The following is a 13206-nucleotide window of genomic DNA, read 5'->3' as shown; positions in this document are numbered from 1 at the left end:
CACCCACTAGTGTGTCAGAGGAGATAGCATCCTCATAGCTTTATGCCACAGACTCATGGTGCCTGCTTGGAGTTACAGGCAGGTGCCTGGGGGTGGCTCAAAAAGCCAGTAGGAGGTTTCACGATCCAGAGCCCTTCCTTAAGCAGCCACACCTCAGGCTGTGGCCCTGACCCTGGGTGGGGATGAAGGAGGGGTCAGAAGGCTATGTTCCTGGCTGCACTACACAGGGTAGGCCTCCCTCTGAGGAGAGTTCATGGGCTTCTAGAATGTTCAGTCTCAGCATTTCCTCCTTCTGGGTGGCGCGGGAGTGTGCTCTGGGGCACATCCGAAGGGCCTATGCCCTGAGGTGACTGTGACCATCCTCTGATAGTGGCGAAAGTGGATGTGACATGCGTTGATGAGGGTGGCTAAGGGGCAGGTGGCCCTGGAACACGGAACGGAGTTGGAATGCGACTGGCTTCTTCACCGTGGGCAGTGGGCTAAAGTGACCCCAGGCATCACTTCGAGAGCTGAACCGTCACTGGCAAATTCCCAACTCTCGATCTACCTTCTCACTCACCGCTAGCAGCTGATCTCTATGCCGCAGGCACACCACATGTATGTCGGATGGGATGGCTTTGTGGAAGGAACGCTTCCTGCCACCCCCAGGCTCCATAGATGCTGACAATCGCTGGGTCTTGGGCACTGAAGCTAACTCGGTATGCTCCTCTACCAGATCTCTTACTCTCGGGCTGGCAAGATGGCTCGGCCAGTAAAGGTGCTTGCTGCCAAGTCTGACTACATGAGTTCCATCTCGGGACCCACACAGTGGAAGATGAGAAACCTTGACTCACCAAGTTGATTCTGACCTCCACACATCGGCTGTGGTGTGTGCACTGTCCGGAATAGTAAAAACTGTTGAAAGGTAAATTATCAAAAAAAAAAAGAAAAAGAAAGAAAGATGTGTATTATAAACAATTATCAGTCAGAGCAGTACACAGTTATAATCCTAGCATTTAGGAGACAGAGTCAAGGGGATCTGTGAGTTCTAGGCCAGCCTGGTCTACATAGTGAGTTCCAGGACAGCCTGGTCTACATAGTGAGATCCAGGACAGACAGGGCTACATAGTGAGACCTTATCTCAAAAAGACAAATGTGTGTATGTGTGTGTGTGTGTGTGTTTATGTGTGTCTGTGTACACACACTTGCGCATGCGCGCAGACCTTCCTGACTTTTGAGAGCTGCTAAATGCTCTTCCTGGCTTTTTTCTGCACCCACTCAGCATATTTCTCTACAGAGAGCATCACTCATAGCTGGGCAGTTGGCTCATACCTGCATTCTAGCACTTGGGAGTCTGACGTAAGCAGATTGTCCTGTGAGCTGTACCCTGTGAGTGCCCAGGCCAGCCTGAGCTATGCTGTGAGACCCTGTCTCAAACAAAACAAAACAAAATTCTATGGTCAACATGTTTACAAACCACATTCCTTAGAATTAGAACCATTCACTTTGGAATATTATATGTGAGGCAGAGTTTCTTTTAGAAGTTTTTATGTTTTTATTTATGTTTTATATGTATGAGAGTTTGCCTGAATATATGTATTTACATCAGTTCATGCCTGGTGCCCCTGGAGTCAGGTCCCCTGGAGCTGGAGTTACAGATGTTTGTGAGTCACCATGTGGGTGTTGGGAAACAAACCCAAGTCCTCTGGAAGAGCAGTAAATACTCTTAACTGTTGAAAACACATTCAACATTGTTTGTGTGTGGAGTGTATACTGTGTGGGGTGTGTGTGGGGGTGGGTTTGTGGGGTATGTGATGGTGTGTGTGTGTGTGTAGGTGTGTGTATGGTGTGTGTGTTGTGTTTATATGTGATGTGTGTATGTGTGTGTGTGGTATATGTGTGGTGTGTGTATGTGTTTATATGGTGTGTGAATGTGTGTGTATGTGTATATATGGTGTGTGCAGTGTGTGTGTATGTATATGTGAATGTGGTATGTATGTGTGTATGAGTGAATGTGGTGTATATATGTGGTATGATTGTGTGTGGTATGTGTATGTGGTGTGGTGTGGTATAGTGTGGTGCGGTATGTATGTGGTATGTGTGTATATGTGGTGTGTGGTATGATTGTGTGTGGTATGTGTATGTGTGTGTGGTGTGGTATAGTGTGGTGCGGTATGTATGTGGTATGTGTGTATATGTGGTGTGTGGTGTGTGTATGTATGTGTGCACACGTGTATGTGGTGTGGCATGTATGTTGTATGTGTGTGTGTGGTGTGCTGTGTGTGGTGTGTGTATGTTGTATGTGTGTGTGTGTGTGGTATGGTGTGGTATGTGTGTGTGGTGTGTGTATATGTGGTGTGTGTATGGTGTGTATATATGTGGTGTGTGTGTGGTGTGTGTGGTGTATGTGTACACACATGTGTGTGTGGTATGTGTATGGTATGTATGGTGTGTGTGTGTGGTATATGTGTGCACACATGTGTGTGTGGTGTGTGTATGGTGTGTATGGTGTGTGTGTGTGTGGTGTATGTGTGCACATGTGTATGTGTGTGGTGTGCGTGTGCTGTGAGATTTGGCTTGCCTCTGCTGTGGTTTCCTGTATAGCGAGCCCTGCAGTGAGCACTGTCCTCTCACTCAGGAGGTGTCTGGACGCAGCTCTGCAGCCCTGAGTTGCAGTCAGTGTCTGGCTCCCGCTTGTTGCTGAGCAGTATTCTCGGACTACAGTACTTGTTTGTCCATTTCCTGTTGATGTCTGCTTGGGCCATTTCCAGTTTGGGAGTTTTAAGCAGCTATGAATGCTCTTGCCCAAGTCTTTCTGCGGACACATGTTTAGTTCTTAGGTGAGACGCCAGGAGAAGAATTGCTGACTGGTCTGGAACTCAGGGATCTGTCTGCCTCTGCCTCCTGAGTGCTAAGATTAAAGGCCACCACCACCCAGTGAACCTGTTTACTTTTAGCATGTTGATTGGGTGATTGAAGTGGAAACTTGTGGTTTCTTTGGAAAGTCAGTTATGTCAAAGGATGTTTCGCTGGGGCACACAGGTGAACGGATGATGTTTTGCTGGAGCACACAGGTGAAAGGACTCATGATGTTCAGGAGGAATACAAGCACTGTCCACACACAGTGTGAGCTCGAGCATTGGTTTGCTTTGCTCCTCCTCGCCATTCTTCGATAACGACAAGCATGGATTGGTTCCCCTTACGTTGAGTTGCTGAGCTCTGCTTGTGGTGAGGCCACAGAGAGAAACTCGCCAAAGAACTGCTCAGGAGGTTCCCGTGACTTCTTGCTGCTTCGGCAGAGTACTCGGGCTGGTTGGCGAGCCTTGTGGCTTCGTTTGGACTGAACTACCCTTGCTGGTTCGTGTGTGGTGTCTGCTGAGAGGGCTGGACTGCAGCTGATTTGCATTTAGGGTTTACTACTGGATTGAACTGCTGATACCCTGGCAACAAAGACTGGACTTGCCCCCCAAAAAACTATTTCTAAACAGGTCCACTTCCCTGTGTCCTAATAACCTTTCTTTTCCATTGCCCCAGTTGGGTGGTGTGCTAGAGGGGAGGTTGAATGCTTACTAAAGTAGGTTTTGAAGAAGATCTAAGACTACAGGTGGCCGTGTGGTATTCCTCATCAGGACTGCTGTTTGATTGCTCAGTGGGTAAGAGTGCTTACTGAGCAAGCAAAGGACCCTGGGTTCAGATTCCAGCATCCGCAGAGAAAGAAAAGGCCGGGTATGGCTACACAAGCTTGCACAGGGTTGTAGGGGGCTGGGTGTGAAGAAAGGAAGATGGGTAGAGCTTGCTGGGTGACAGCCTGGTTCCAGGTTTAGTGAGAGATCCTGCCTCAAGGGAATAAGGGGGACAGGGATGGAGTTGGACACCTGAGAGTGTGGGCATACACCAACACACACACACACACACACACACACACACACCACACACACACACATACACACACACACCACACACACACACCACACTACTCACAGGAGACTTTGATGCACATTTCTCTGATCATTAAAAACGCACTCTTTCCGTGCACACATCAATAAGCCTGTTGCCCATTTTTTTGGTGGGGGCAGCTCTTAGTGAATTTAAAGATTACATTGAACGTACCTTGCTTATCAGTTTTTTTTTTTTTTTTTCCGGAGCTGGGGACCGAACCCAGGGCCTTGCGCTTCCTAGGTAAGTGCTCTACCACTGAGCTAAATCCCCAGCCCCCACCTTGCTTATCAGTATGTCATCTGGCACTCCTTTTCTAAGTGTGTGGCTTTACTGCATACTATTGTGTTTTCTTTTCCAGGCAGGGTCTGATGTAGCCCAGGCTGGCCTCAAACTCTCTCCGTAGCCAAAGAGGATCTGGAACTTCAGATCTCCTAGCTTCTACCTCCCAGCAGGTGCCACCGTGCCAGGCTGCCTTTCCTGTTGGCTTGGCTTTTGGTGAGACGTAGCTTTTCGGTATGCCTGTGTCCAGCCTGGCCTTTAATGCCCGACCTTCTTGCCTGCTCCTGAGTGCTGACATTGCAAGTGTACGCTGCCAAGTACAGTAAGACTTCCTTTCCTTTGTCTGCACATCTGGGGGACCTTGCCAGCTGTGGACAGCAGAATCTGCAGTATTCTTTTTAACCTTAGCATGGTATTTTCTAGTACACATGCATGAAAATACACTTAAGGCTTCTTACATTGCACCTGCCTCTGCTTCCCAAACTCGGAGACTGAAGGTATGCACCACCATACTCAGTTCTTTCTTAGATTTGCGCTGTACAAGTTTTTAATGAGATCTTGTTACATTACGCATGCTGACTCTGAACTTCAGGGCTGAAGCCGTCCCTCTGCCTTGACCTCCTGAGAGACTGACTCTATTTTACCACTGCACAGCATGTCTCCTCAAAGCTTAGCCACCGAGGGGCCGAGGAGATGGCTTACTACTCAAAGAGCTTGCTGTGCAAACCTGAGGACCAGAGTTCAAGTCCCCAGAGCCCATGTAAATGCTGGGTGACTCCAGCCTTGAAGGCAGACACACAGGGGCCCTCCAGAGCAAGCAGCCTAGTGAGGACAGCCTGTAGCCGGCTCTGGGTTTGATGGAGTGGTCCTGTCTCAATGAATGATGTGGAAGAGCTGGCGTCAAGCCTCCACATGCATGGCTACATATGTGCATATGTAACCCTACACACGTGTGCCTACATAAATGCAACGTGTCTATTAACACAAACACACCAGCACACACACGTAAGAAGAAAAAGAAAGCCTAGCACGTTGGAGCTACAGGTATTTGTTGTTTCCGTTTCTTGGGGGTGGTGGGGGGATGTGGGGAGAGCTTTGTGAGTGGTCTGTGGTCTGGCCTGGGCTGTTTCATGAGGCCATGGCTGTTCTGAGTCCTCTGAAGGGGCTGGGTGGGAACCTACAAGCAGACTTGGTATCCTGTTGTTTTGAACATCAGGCCCTTACTCTCTTGCTGTCTCTGTCCCTGTGGCATGACTTCTGCTTCCCCCAGAATGAGCTCAGAGGGAGCACAGGAAGAAAGCTGCATCTTCTGTAACTGACCACAAGTGACAGGCCTGTTCCCCGCAGGCCACTTCCCAGCTCTGCTGCGCTGCACGAGTTTGCTAAGCCACGATGCTGGAAGCCTTGGGTTCATCTGAGGTACTAGATGCTGGCTCCCTCAGCGATGGCTGACACACCTGGAAAAGCTCCTCTAAGCCAGCCATGTGACTGTCCCTGCTTCTCTCCTTGCACACCTATAGAAAGCAGGTGTTCTGTTGGATAAACTGCCCCTGGCAGAGTAGAAATTCCACTGCAGGCCTCTCACCCTCCAGTAAAACCTACGGGACCATTGTGCCCACTTGGCCAGTACAGGGTGGCAACCGCAGGAGCCGCCCCACTCCACCGGCGATTCTGAGCATCCTGGGGGATAATTTGGTTGGCTACTTTGTTGTTGTTTGAAACAGGGTCTCACTATGTAGTCCTGGCTGGCCTGGAACTCACAGGGATTAACTTCCCTTTGCTTCTGAGTGCTAGGGGTTAAAGCCTGAGCTATCATGATATATAAAGTATGAATTGTCTAAACTAGCTAGCTTTTTTTTTCTTTTTTTCGGAGCTGGGGACTGAACCCAGGGCCTTGCGCTTGCTAGGCAAGCGCTCTACCACTGAGCTAAATCCCCAACCCCTAAACTAGCTTTTTTTTAAGATTTATTTATTTATTATATATAAGTAGACTGTGTCTGTCTTCAGACACACCAGAAGAGAGATTAGATCTCATTACAGATGGTTGTGAGCCACCATGGGGTTGCTGGGATTTGAACTCAGGACCTGGGGAAGAGCAGCCAGTGCTCTAACCACTGAGCCATCTCTCCAGCCGAACTAGCTTTCTTAATGGGATAGAAACCCAAAAGCTGAAGATAGAGAGTGTTAACCAGCTGCAGGGACACCTTACAACTGATTTGCCTTAGGTATATGTGCAAACACACAATACACACACACACACACACACACACACACACACACACACACACACACACTCTTCATGGATGAGGTAATGGAGCCTTGGAGAGAGACAGATACTTGCCTCAAGCTGCACAGCTAATCAATGACAGAAGAATCATGGCCGTGTCCCCTGCCTTCCCCATCCTCCTCCAGTCTCCACCACCAATGCTAAATGTCTGTCACACAACATGTGTCAGCTCCCCAGGTCCCAGGAGAGTCCTGAGATAAGTTTCATTCTTCCTGCAGCTCCACAGCGGAGGAAACCAAGACAGCAGGGCAGGAGGTGCAGAGCGCCACAGACGTCACAGGACATTGAGCGTTGGGGCTGTGGGCAGTCTGGTGTTTGCTGGGGTTTTGTGACAGGGAAAGAGGAGAAAGGAAGGAAAGAGGGGGTGGGGCGTCACGTAAGAGATCAGTTCCTGGTGCCCCGTTATCGCAAATTCATATCTCTGAGGCAGCCCTACAAACAGGATGTGGTTTTACTTTGAGCAGTTGTTGCCCCAAATTGATAAATGCTATCCCAACACGTGAACATCCTGGGGGGAGAGGCAGTGGGGCTAACTGGTTAGTTTAGCTGTGTGGCCGGAGATGGATGGATCAACCTCTCTGGGCTCTGAATAAAAGTCATTTGGACTGGCGAGAGCGCCCGCTCCTCTGACGGTGACAAGAGCCTTTGCCACACTGGAGAAGCACATAGCTATTCTCTGTGCAGAAGCTCGGCCATCTTTGTCCTGATCATGCAGCATCTAATATCTATCCCGCCCCTCACCCGCAGTGGTCCAAAAAGAGAGAGCGGCTATGTTTCTCATCAGGCCCTCGTATCCCAACATGTCCCTCCATGATGGCGGCCCAACTCTCTACTCAGAAGCACCTTGTGACACAAGTTGGCTGAGTCCCTGCCAGGTGTCAGCCGCTTTGCATGCAAGGAGAGGCAAGGGCTCTCTCTGCCCTGCCTCCACCTGACTCACCACCCAGGGATCTTCCTGGCCCTGTGGGTATCAGCCACCTGGATGTGGGAGCCACAGCCCAAGCTCTCAGTGTGACATCCACGGAAGATCCACAGTGGGCAGCATACTGGAGCCCACTGAGTATTACAGCCAACGGATGGCACATGGATTCTTTCAAGCCAGTCAAAGTAGCAGCCTGCGGCTCAAGAGTCGGGCCACCCCTGGGGTCTGGGTACCGTCTATCACTTGCTGGCTGGGTGAGATTCAGGAAGTTACTTCACATCTCTGAGCCCATTTCCTCAAAGCAAGAGCTCAACCAATAAGAAGGACAACTTAGAAAAACTAAATGGCACCTTTCATCCCACCACTCAGGAGGCAGAGGCCCAAGAACCTTTGTGAGTTGGAGGCCAGCCTGGTCTACAAAGTGAGTTCCGGGACACCTGGCTGTTGCACAGAGAAACCCTGTCTTAAATTAAAAGAAAAGAAAGCTAATTGTCAACAAAAGAACTGTTTACACTCCGGTGAGTTCTTTTGTTTGTTTGTTTGTTTGTTTGTTTTTGACACAGGTCTCTTGTAGCCCAGGCTGACCTGGAACTAGGTATATAACAGAGTCTGTCCTTGAGTTTGGGATTACAGATATGGTACCGAGCCTAGCTTCACAGCACCTTTCAAATTTCTATCTTGTCAGAAGAATGCCAATCTTCAGAGAGCCTAAGATGTCACCAACTCTAAGGTGCCCCTTTCTTTATGTACCAACAAGAGAGAGCACTGGCAGCCTGGGGAGGCAGCTCAGTCTGTAAGGTGCCTGTCACACAAGCAAAAACCTGAGTTTGATCCCAGAATCCACATAAAAAGCCAGCCATGGTGGGGTTTGTAATCCCAGTGCTGGGGAAGCAGAGAAAAGAGGGATTTTTGAGGTTCTCTGTACCTGTTAATTAGGCCAAAGAACCTAATTAATATGCCAGTCCAGGTCTCAGTAAGAGACCCTGAGGAACTCCACCCAGCATCTCTACACTCACAGGACACACACACACACACAGACACAGAGAGAGACACACACACACACATACAAACACACACACACAGACACACACAGACACACAAAGACATACACAGAAACACACACACACATACACACACACAGACACAGAGAGAGAGAGACACACACACACACAGAGACACACAGAAACACAGAGAAGAGAGACACACACAGAAACACACACACACACAGACATACAGAGAGACACACACACACAGAGACACACAGAAACACAAAGAAGACACACACACACACACACACACACACACACACACACACACACACCACAAAGGTAAGCTATCAGATGCATCACCAGCTGCTGGAGGGGACGCCCTGCCATGCTGCCACAGAACATGCTGACGCTGAGGAAGTGAGCCTCTCTGGAATCCATGAGCTGTGGTCCCCACAGGAAGAGAACAACTGACTTGTTACCCATCAGGGAGTTTCCTGCCTACCTGTCAGCCCCTGACCTGCTCCCAACAGCATCCTCTCTCTGCACAGAGCTGACTTTAGTACTTCATATTTCTAAGAAACGAGCCCACACCCCTCTCTTAGGCTACATTTGTCTCTACCACAATCTGCGTCCACCCCACCTCTTTACACACCCTGCTGTCTACTATGTCTGCAACTGTCTAACAAACTAAAGGAGGACTCCATGTTCCCCATTTCCTACCCATCTCCCCCAACCCTCATCCACTGTGGAAATAATGTTGCAACTTGGGGTTACATCGCTGGTTCCTTTTCAGATATGTTTGCTTAAGGTAAGTCTCACATTGGAGCCCTGGCTGGTGGTCCTAGAGCTTGCTCTGTAGGTCAGACTGCCATGTGGGTGCTGGGAATCGAACCTGAGTCCTCTGGAAGAACAACCAGTATTATCCACTGAGGTATCAGTTCTGCAGTCTTCTGGGTTTTTTGTTTGTTTGTTTGTTTGTTTGTTTTCTTTTTTCTTTTTTTCGGAGCTGGGGACCGAACCCAGGGCTTTGCGCTTGCTAGGCAAGCGCTCTCTACCACTGAGCTAAATCCCCAACCCCATTCTGTTTTTTGTTTGTTTGTTTGTTTTTTTGCCCCCCCCCCAGCTGAGAACTGAACCCAGGGCCTTTCGCTTACTAAGCAAGCGCTCTACCACTGAGCTAAATCCCCAACCCCTTTTGTTTTGTTTTTATGGTTTGAATCAGCATCTTACTCAGTAGCCAAACTGGCCTTGAACCTATGACTCTTCTCCTTTTTCCAGTTTCATAAACACTGAAGTTACAGAGATGGGCACCCCCTCCAGTTAGTCTGTTCTTTCTGCTGCTGCATAGTGTTCCGCTAGGACACACATTATCAGCCGGGTAATCCTTACCAAGGATGGGCATCTGTGCTGTGCCTGCTATAAACAACGCTATAGCCAACAGTCCTGAGAAGGCTTTAGCAAACATTTGCTTTCCCTCCTTTTGGGTCAATGCCTAGGCGTGGGTTTTATGGCTGTAGTTAAGTGTAGCTAATTGTCCTGTAAAGTAGTCTGCCCGCTACCCTTCCTATAGCAAGATAGACAGTGTTCCAATCAATACATACGCTTGCTTTATTTTCTGAGACAGGTTATCTCTGTGTAGCCCTGGCTACCTGTTGACCAGTCAAGCCTCAAACTCAGAGATCTGCCTGCCTCTGCCTCCAGGGTTCTGGGACTAAAGTCCCACAGCTGGCCCATGATTCACACCCTTCTCAGTACTTTCAAATTATCAGCTTTCTTTAAGTAGCTTTTTCCAAGATACTTTGTCATAGCAACAGGAAAATAACACAGGAAGGTGATCTTTGTTTATATCTTATGTAAAGAATACATATAGGAATATGTAATATACATACAACACATTATGCATATGTTGTACACATGTATAATATATACATATTATATTAATACTACATACCATACACCTGTATATGATATATACATTGATAAATTATTTGTGTATATATTAATATATTAATATTATAATCACACACACACACACACACACACACACACACACACATCACTGTGTAGCTCTGGCTGTCCTGGAACTCCCTATGTTGACCAAGCTGGCTTTGAACTCACAGAGATCCACTTGCCTCCACCTTGGTTTTATTTAGTTATTTGTTCAATGGGTTTTGTCTACATGTGTATCTGTTCACCACATGAGTGCCTGGGGCCTACAGATGCTGGAAGAGGGTGTCAGATCCCCTGGAACTGGTTTTATAGACAGTTGCTCAACTGCCATTTAGGTGCTAGGAATATGCGTGTGTTATATAATATACATTAATAATATATAATAATATATATTATTGTCCTAGGGTTTTACTGCTGTGAACAGGCACCATGACCAAGGCAACTCTTATAAGGACAGCATTTAATTGGGGCTGGCTTACAGTTCAGAGGTTCAGTCCATTATCATCAAGGTGGGAGCACGGCAGCACCCAGGCAGGCATGGAACCAAGAATTCTACATCTTGATCAGAAGGCAGCAGAAGGAGACTCTCTTCCATACTGGGTGGAGCTTGAGCCTAGGACAGCCCACCTCCACAAGAATGAATTCCTTCAATAAGGCCACACCCCCTAATAGTGCCACTACTGCCACTTGCCATGGGCCAAGCATATTCAAACCACCACAATTATATATATATATATAATTTTTAAAAAAATTTTTTGCAGGCCTTAAACATTCACCAGAGTGCCACAGGAGGAGAGGGATCCAGGGTGAGAGAATTGTTACATTGTTACATGTGTGGAGCTGTGAAGCCCTGAGACACAAAAAGGGAACCTATGTAACAAGGCTGCTGGGGTGCCTCCACCCCTACCACAAAACAAGAGAGTAGAATAGAGACCCTCGGTGAAGGTCTCAGGGCTATGTAGGAGCCAGACCTTCCTTGGAGGTAGATCATCCAGGAGGGACCTGAGGAGCAGCTCCCTCGGTGGCAGGAGCAGACAGCGGCTTCCTCAGTGGTACTGCTGGTAGTTGGGATAACCTGGGGCCAGAGCTCCCTCTTTAGGGGTTAGCTGGCTGGGGTCCTCCAAGAATGGGTGTGCACTGCGGGACTGCTGGGCAGCATAGTGGGTGAGAAGTATGTCAACATCCTCAACGAGGGCCAACAGGATGCTACCCCCCATCATTGCAGAGCCCACCATGCCACTGCGGGCAGCCAGCACGGCTCCAGTCAATGCTCCACTAGCGATGGAATTCCGGGGGTCTTCTTCGCCCCGCAGCTGGACCAGGCTACAGTCGATGGTGGGAAACAGGCCTCCCCATACTGCAAAGCTACCTCCGATCTGGAGTGCTCGGATCCTCACAGCACTGGTACTACCTCTGAACCAGTGTCGAATTCCAACAGGGGCATTGCGGAAGCTCTTGACAGCCTGGAAGACTCCACCACCAAGGACACCCATGGTGAAGGCTCGGCTGCAATCATCCACAATACGCCGTGGGCAAGGTTCGCGAGTGTCCTCCTCCGTGACACCAGCGTCCGGCCTGGAGCAGTCAGTCGCGCGGGTGAACCCTTATATATTTATATTAGATAAGGGTTTGTAGTTCTGGCTGGCTTAGAAGGGCTGTGTAGATCTTAAACTCAAATTGTAATTCTCTTGTCTCCATCTCCTAAGTGCCCTGGCTGATGTTCATACCACAGGGTGTACACTATTCAGTAATAAAGAAGAACAGACTAGCTGGGCAGGGTACCCTGCTCTGTAAGGCATGTATGAGACTAGGAAGGAGGACAGTCATGGGTTCAAGGCCAGCTTGGTTACTGAATGAGATCCTGTTTCAGAGATGACTCAGTGGCTAAAAGCACTGGCTGCTCTTCAGCAGGCAGGAGCCTGACTGGCCCTTGAAGAACAGTTTTTGGCTTCAGATTATTTTATGTGCATGGGTGTTATGCCTGCACAATTCTGTATACCACATGTGTGCCAGATGGCCAAAGAGGTCAAAACGGGTCCTCAGATTCCCTGGAATTGAATCATCTACAGACGCTCGTGAGCTTCCAAGTGGGTGCTGGGAATCAAACCTGGCCCTCTCTGAGAGGAGCAAGAGCTCTTAACTGCTGAGCCCCTCTCAAGACCCATTTTGCAATTTGTAAACTAAGCTGTTCTGCTGAGCCATAGCGATCAGGGCATCTTCAGTCTCTGAAGCTTTTGTCAGAGGTAGATTTAGTATGAGTGCATTTTCCTGCTGGTGTGCGATTATCTACTCTGCTCCTTAACAATGGCTTTTATCCCCCCGCCCAATCTTATTGGTTTGTTTTTCTGTTTCTTCTCTAATAAACCAATGGCTTTAATTTTTTATGCTTATTTATTTATTTATGTGTGTGTGAATGAGTGTGTGTGAGTGTGTGAGTGTGTGAGTGTGTGAGTGTGTGTGAGTGAATGTGTGTGTTTGAGAGAGTGTGTGTGTGAGAATGTGTGTGAGTGTGTGTATGAGAAAGAGAGTGAGTGTGTGTGTGTATGTTACTGTGTGTATGTGTGTGTATGAGTGTGTGTGTGAGAGAGTGAGTGTGTGTATGCATGTGTATATGTGTGTGTGTATGAGAAAGAGAGTGAGTGTGTGTGTGTGTATGTTACTGTGTGTATATGTGTGTGTGTGTGAGTGAATGTGTGTTTGAGAGATTGTGTGTGTGAGAATGTGTGTGAGTGTGTGTATGAGAAAGAGAGTGAGTGTGTGTGTGTATGTTACTGTGTGTATGTGTGTGTATGAGTGTGTGTGTGAGAGAGTGAGTGTGTGTATGCATGTGTATATGTGTGTGTGAGTGTGTGTGAGAGAAT

The 13206-nt window shown here is 48.3% G+C and overlaps 1 pseudogene across 1 annotated transcript; it reads right to left on the bottom strand.

Moving 5' to 3' along the window:
- Positions 1 to 10755: 10755 nt before the first annotated feature.
- LOC120101524 (mitochondrial import inner membrane translocase subunit Tim17-B-like) lies at positions 10756 to 12722 on the bottom strand (annotated as a pseudogene). Its single transcript, XR_015683484.1, has one exon. The product of XR_015683484.1 is annotated as a mitochondrial import inner membrane translocase subunit Tim17-B-like (transcript).
- Positions 12723 to 13206: the final 484 nt, after the last annotated feature.

This window comes from Rattus norvegicus, chromosome 3 (genome assembly GCF_021556685.1).
Source record: "Rattus norvegicus strain SHRSP/BbbUtx chromosome 3, alternate assembly SHRSP_T2T, whole genome shotgun sequence".
In the NCBI taxonomy this organism is placed as follows: Eukaryota; Metazoa; Chordata; class Mammalia; order Rodentia; family Muridae; genus Rattus; species Rattus norvegicus.
This window is presented reverse-complemented; position numbering and strand designations above follow the sequence as displayed.